This window comes from Sardina pilchardus, chromosome 23 (assembly GCF_963854185.1).
Source record: "Sardina pilchardus chromosome 23, fSarPil1.1, whole genome shotgun sequence".
In the NCBI taxonomy this organism is placed as follows: Eukaryota; Metazoa; Chordata; class Actinopteri; order Clupeiformes; family Clupeidae; genus Sardina; species Sardina pilchardus.
In genome coordinates, this window is record NC_085016.1 from 27,045,851 (window position 1) to 27,053,274 (window position 7,424).

Sequence of the window (7,424 nt, forward strand, 5' to 3'; positions counted from 1 at the left end):
GCTTAGGGACTCTGTAGCGCCACCTAGTGCATTGTCTGTTGTGGTTGACTCATACATTCACGAAAATTAACCAAATTTGGTGGGCTTGTGTGTTATTGCTACCGCTAGTCAGAGACAGCGCTCTGGCCTAGGTTGTGGCTAAGGGACTCTGTAGCGCCACCTAGTGCATTGTCTGTTGTGGTTGACACGTTCACGAAAATTAACCAAATTTGGTGGGCATGTGTGTTATTGCTATAGCTTTTCAGAGACAGCGCTCTGACCAAGGGTGCAGGGACTATATAGCGCCACCTAGCGCATTGTCTGTTGTGGCTGACACACACATTAACGAAAATGAACCAAATTTGGTGGGCTTGTGCGTTATTGCTATCGATAGTCAGAGACAGAGCTCTGGCCTAGGGTGTGGATTAGGGACTCTATAGCGCCACCTAGCCTGTTGTCTGTCGTGGTTGACACATACATTCACGAAAATTAACCAAATTTGGTGGGCATGTGTGTTGCTCATGCACATGCCCACCAACACGCACATGTTGCTTTGTTAAGGCCTATTCGGACGGGATTAGTTTTATGGGGGGACGTACAGTAATGCAGGTTTATCATATGACCTCTGTAATATAAATGTCCAATTCGGACGGGACTAGACATCTCTGTCATGTCACCCCATAAAACTAATCCCGTCCGAATAGGCCTTTAGATTCCGAAATGTCACAGGTCCACACCACAGGTGCTCGGGCCTGCCATCACCGCTTGCTGCTACTTGTGTTCAATTGGTCTTTCTTCTCCTTTCTTTCCTTCAGTTTCTGGTGTGTTTCCATGGAGAGCCATTTCTTGTGTTTTTTTCTCCTTTTTCCCCAGTATTTCTTCACAGGTGTCCTTCCACAACTTTTTTTGTGTGCTGCCAGCTTGTCTCTATGTCCATGTCTGTATCTTCGTCCTGCTCCTGTAGTTACTGGTATCTGTTGGTAAGGCTGATCTGAAATGTTCTCTGTACTTCTTTATTCCTAAGAAGCCCAACGTTGTATCGTGTTCTCCCACTGGGGGTTGTGGAGTGCTTTTTCAATCAAAGTTTTGCAGTCATTACCAAGAGGTGATGGTCTGATGCCACATCTGCCCCTCTCTTGACCCGCACATCCTGGCATGATCTCCTGAACTCTCTGCTGATGCAAATGTGGTCAATTTGGTTCTATAGGCCTATTCGGACGGGATTAGTTTTATGGGGTGACATCAGGTAAAGTAATAATTACCAAGTAATGTAGTCCCGTCCGGACGCGCCATGTCAGTAAACATAACGGAGTATGTCGGTGACATTTACAGACACTTTTACCTTCCGTAAAACGGTCCGGAGAAATTACCTTAGGTAATATTAATCCCGTGCGAACGCGACCCTCTGTAAAGATGTCTGTAATATTTCGTCACATCCTGATTGGAAAACAATTCCACCATAGTCTGAATGAAAACATGACATGCTGTGTAGCTCCTAATAGGACGTTAGCTAGTTTGCCTATTAGCTTGATATTGTTAGCCATTTCAAACTACTTATGGCATAACATAAAGCTAACGTTTGCTAGTTTAACCAACTTGTAGTCTTTCAAATCTGAAAATGCCGCACGTACCTGACGCAAAGTATCACGTGCACAGCGACGAAGATGTGACGGCAGAACGTAAACGTAGTTACTCCTCCCATGTCAAGTAAAATGACAGAGATGTCTAGTCCCGTCCGAATTGGACATTTATATTACAGAGGTCATATGATAAACCTGCATTACTGTATGTCCCCCCATAAAACTAATCCCGTCCGAATAGGCCTTATGTGATGTGGTCCGGGGATCTCCATGTGGCCTTGTGAATCCTTTTGTGGGGGAAGGCACTGCCTCCGATTACCAGATGGTTAAGTGAGCACAGGTCTGCAAATCGTTCTCCATTTTCATTCATCTGCCCCAATCCATGTACACCCATGATGTCTTCATAGCCTGTGTTGTCGGCTCCAATCTTAGCATTGAAATCACCCATGAGAATGGTGATATCCTTTCCTTTTTGTCTACATACTGTAGCACATACTGTAGTTGTTCATAGAATTCGGCTTTCTTTCTTTTCTTTTGTGTCATTTGTTGGGGCATAGCATTGGATGATGTTCAGTTTGATGTTTTTCTTCTTGGTGGCAAACTTTGCCGTGATAATTTGTGGATTTACTGGTTCCCAGCCTATGAGAGAACACTGTGCCTCTGGATCCAGTATCAGAGCCACCTCCTCTGTGTGAGGTGCACCGTCTTCAGTATAGCCAGAGAACAACACCGTCTCTCCTGATGTCAGTCGCAGCTGCCCTGTCTGCAGCCAGAGAGATGTTGTAACTCCTCATCTCCTGTGCTACCTGTGCTGTCTTCCCTGCTTCATACATGGTCCTGACGTTCCATGTAGCGATGTTTGTGTATGTCCTCCTAGGTTTAGAAGGGGGGTCAGCCTAGCAGCTTCCTCTTGGCTTTCACTGCTCCGTGTCATAAACCTATCTGGAAGTCCTTCCTCACCCAGGCTGTGTTGGTTTTGAATGTTTTTTTACGGGTAGGATTGTTGGCCCTACGCCAACCCATTTAAGAGTCATTGCACGAGAAAACCAGGCAAAACCAGCAGGAGGTAGGAAGATGGTGGTCGGCCAAATCGGCTCATACTTTGTATATGTGATAAGTATGTGGAACTATGAACAGCCATATACTTAAAACCCTCAAACTCTTTTTTGTTGTGGAGTTCTGGGGCCCCTCTCAGAGAACCTCAAAAATCCAACAATTCATGGCTGAAAATGACTGAAATTGCCATTTCTACCCTGATTATCCTGATAAAGATATGAACATGAGCTTTATGTTTCCATAGAGCTTAGGTAGAATAGTTTTAAAGACCAAAAGGTGCACTAGGGGGTTATCTGCACCGCTGAAAGCAGAATTTTCATCGCAGTGGCTTTGGTGGATGGTTTTACTGTTGCTGGACAGAGGAACATCTTCTGATTCAAAAACAATTGTCGTCTAATTGGGCCACACATAATGTGCGCCGTGCCAGGAGGGTCTTTACGGGGTTTTTTCGGGTTTTGGAGTATAATAAACCAGGTAATAATATCTCACTATAGGGTAATTTATGGTCAATTTTTGTGTCACTGTATGACAAATTGTTAAAGAAAGCTAGAAAAGCACTCAAAGAGTGCAGACCTCTGCATGCAGTGATGTTCTTGGTTGTCATACATTTGAAACTAGAATATTCAGATCGCCACCGAGTGGCCATACCATGCCATTACATCGCAAACATCTGGCATTACATCTGTTTGTGATGTAATGCCATGGTATGGCCATGTGATGGCGATCTGAATATGGTTTATCATAGGCCAAAACACGACAAATCCTGCTAAAGACCCTCCTGGCACGGCACACATTATGTGTGGCCCAATTAGACGACAATTGTTTTTGAATCAGTAGATGTTCCTTTCTCCAGCAACAGTAAAACCATCAACCAAAGCCACTGCGAATATGAGATAATGCTTCTTAAAAATGACCGAAATTTAGAGGGAGGAAAATTCTGCTTTCAGTGGTGTAGATAACCCCTCGGTGCACCTTTTGGTCTTTAAAACTATGCTACCTAGGCTCTATGGAAATATAAAGCTTATGTTCATATCTTTATCAGGATAATCAGGGTAGAAATGGCAATTTCAGTCATTTTCAGCCATGAATTGTTGGATTTTTGAGGGTCTCTGAGAGGGGTCCCAGAACTCCATAACAAAAAACAGCTGGAGGGTTTTAAGTATATGGCTGTTCATAGTTCCACATACTTATCACATATACAAAGTATGAGCCGATTTGGCCGACCCCCATCTTCCCACCTCTGCCTGGTTTTCTCATGCAATGACTCTTAACCTCTGGTAATTATGGTAAATTTACCAAAAGCCGAGGTCAAAAATGCGCATGAACACCATCTCGTGGTATTTTACACTGGGCAACTTATATTTTGAATATTTTGAATATTTTGATGGACGAGTTGCCGAGATGAGATAACCTTTGACATTTTCAACATGGCGGAGTGCGACGGAGGAGTTGTGAATGATAGCATTGTGCACTACTAAACATGTTTTGCTACTGTAAGCAGATCGTTTTTGTAGCCTATACAATGTTGTGTCATTGACAATTGTAATATAATGCTTTAACACTCAGTGTCAATTTTTAAAAAGCTGTTATGGTTTGGTGTTACCTACCCAGAGCGACATGCTAGCTAGCAGTTAATAGGAGTGTCTAGTGATGTGTGACAGGCAATCTACTAATTTCCTAACAGTACGGCAACAAAAGCACTTGAACACAACATACTGGTAACTACCAGTTCACAAATGGAAATTTTTCATATCTATATGAAATATTTACATCTTTTCCATAGCACGTGAATGCAGCATAACAAAGTAGATGTGATTCATTCCTGCACATAACTTATGAATGTATCTACTTTTTAGTCTTTCTATTTGGAGAGACTTTATACTTTGAGTCCATTTCAAAGCGAAGATTCTTACTTGTTACTCCTTTTCACTTAGTGAAACCCGTCATTCTTTTTACCTCATGCAAATAAAAAAATGTAAGCTAAGAGAGGTCAAAGCGACTGCACCGTAAGCACACCAATCAGGGCTCAGCGCGCAATTTGTTCTGAGCTCGTTTCGGTTTTGTTGAGACTTGTTGGACCATATGTTAAATTTGAAGATTTTGAATGTCAATTTTGCAGGTGCTTTATACTCATGCTTAACACTATATAAACAATGGAAGAAATGGCTGAATATTTCAATTAGGTGTGCCAAGCATAACATTAGCATTTTTAGTAAAATCAGCACATGATACCATAATCCATCGAGGTACTTTTATTTTTAATACTTAGATATGAAGGCAAATACTTTTATAGGTATCTCTACTTCCACTTAGTGTGTTCATGAGATCAGCTTGGAAAATAAATACTGGAAATGCAGAAATAAGTTATTTGAACACTATGGTTGAGCAACAGAGGGCGAGTGTTGCTACCTGTAGCATTCATTATTTCCGTTGCGGTCATTTAGGGATTTTGTATTTCCTTCTTGTTTTTTCCCCGTCATCTTCTTCCTGAATTTTTGGTGAATGCTCATTGAGCTCAATGCAAATCAAACAGGCTAATAGGCCTACTGGAAAAAGCACCATGCCAATCTCTAGCTATGGTGAAGGGTATGTGATGATGTGGGGCTATTTTAATTCCAAAGGCCAAGGGAACTTTATCAGGATGCATAATATCCTGGATCCATTAAATAGCTGACCTTTAGAAATACAAATCTGCCTGCCCCTATGTTAACCCTTTGTGTTAAATTCCCATAGGGTTACATACTGTAGGGGGTCAAATACTTCCTTCCCTTAGCATTTAAGGAAAACATTTATTTATTTACGATACATTCTTCAATCACAAAGAAAATTGGTGCCCTTAGCGGTTTGATTTTTACTCATTTTTTGAATTAAGGCATTAGGATCAATAGTCAAATGATGATTTTATATTCCTGTTTTAGCATGGTATCAAATACATGTGCTCCACATTGTACATAAAAGTTGCAGTAGGGGATGGAGAAGGAGATGGGAAAAAATTGACAAGCATCATTTATTTTTGTGGAGAGAGTGGGCAGGACTGAGCGGCGGCATATTTTATACCTACATAAATTAGGCTCCATCTATGTGTATGTGTGTGTACAATATCAAATAAATATTACAGATAATGTAATGCAAGTTTTATTTATTAAGTTGTTCACAGAGTATTGGAGGTATTTTCCTCTTGAAAGAGGATTTTAAAATATCCTGAAAATCACATGTATTAAATTGCATGTATGTGTCTGTGTGTGGGTTAACTTTCAACTTCCCCGGGCTGTCAAAAAGCCTGGAATATGGTTCTGCAAATCCAAATAATAATTTCTCCTTGGTGGTTCAGCCCAGACTGGTAGTTCAGGCTACTCAGGTGCAAAGTGCCCAGACAGCAGGCATCCAGTTCAGTGCACTCTCTGGTGAGTGATACTCTATCTGTTACAAGCCAGTCAGATCTCTCATTTACAGTATCATGATATGGTGAGCAGTGGTTATGATTATGATTATACGCTCTTAGAACAATTTTTGCTAAATAGAGCCAACAATGGTTCTACGGCATGTTTCATATGGCACCCCTAAATGGTTCTTGAAATCTATCAAAGGAACCCCCAAAGGGTCCTTGAAATCTGCATGGTTCTAGCAGCACCCCAGAAGTTTGTGTAAGAGTGTACTGTATTTGTAGACACCTGTGATTTTTTTGAGTTGCAAAAGAACTCGCAGCTAACTGCATATAGAGTCTTTATTGTCCTATAAGGATATTCTTCTTCACACGTCAATATATTCCATAAAAAAGACAGCAGCATTTCATGTTCACATCACAGTCTCGTACATACAGTATAACATATCACACATCACACATAACATATAACATAAACACATAATGTGACACCCACCATACACCCCCTCCCTTCTAGTTCCCCTCCCCCTCAACACAGTGCATGCAAAAGTGGACAGAGCAGACAACATAAACACAAAAGAATAGAGGGGATGGATTATTGTCACCGGAGTTTAAGTGCAGTGATGGCTGAGGGTACAAACCTTTTCTTAAAGTGCACTTTTTTCCAGTCCAGGGCTCTGTATCTGCGGCCAGATGGGAATAGTGTGAAAAGCCTGTTCAGCGGATGTTCAGGGCTGCCAGCCATTGTGCGGGCAAGGCGTGTGGTGGCTGTGTCATTAGTGGTATGGTGGCATTTCATCAGTCTTTTAGAGCTGACCATAAATATGCTGAGTCACTGAGTGTGATCAGTATTGTGGGGTGCTCTTTGTCAATACTGGGGCTGATAATAACTGATATTCTAGATTATTACCAGGTAGGTACTTAGAGGGTCCTGCCACTGTACTACAGTAATTTCCTGTATACTGTATTAGTCATATTGTGTATTAACCTCAAGACAGTGTTTTATGCAAATTAAAAAAAAAAAAAAACATAATACCAGCTGTCTCTGTGTATTAACCTCATAACTGAAGAAACGTTGCAAAATCAATGTATAAGCCATGACTAATAGTTGGGAAATTATGGTAAGAATCGTGTTTCAACAATGCTGCATGTGCTTCTTGGTGAATTACCTTCTGCCTATCAGGAGAGGGGAGATATGCTGTAAATCCATATATAATTAAAAACAGCAGAAAAACAGCATCTCAAAATGATGCCAGCCACTCATCTAAATTGAATGTCCCCTGGTTCAGTTCAGTATGTTGCTTTTGAGAAGGGAGAGCCATCTACTGGAATAGAGTTGTAATGTTTACACAGAAATAAACTCATAAACTTCAGAACTGCTTGATGGTCATCATGGTGGGGGTCAAAAAGACCATATAGACCAGGGC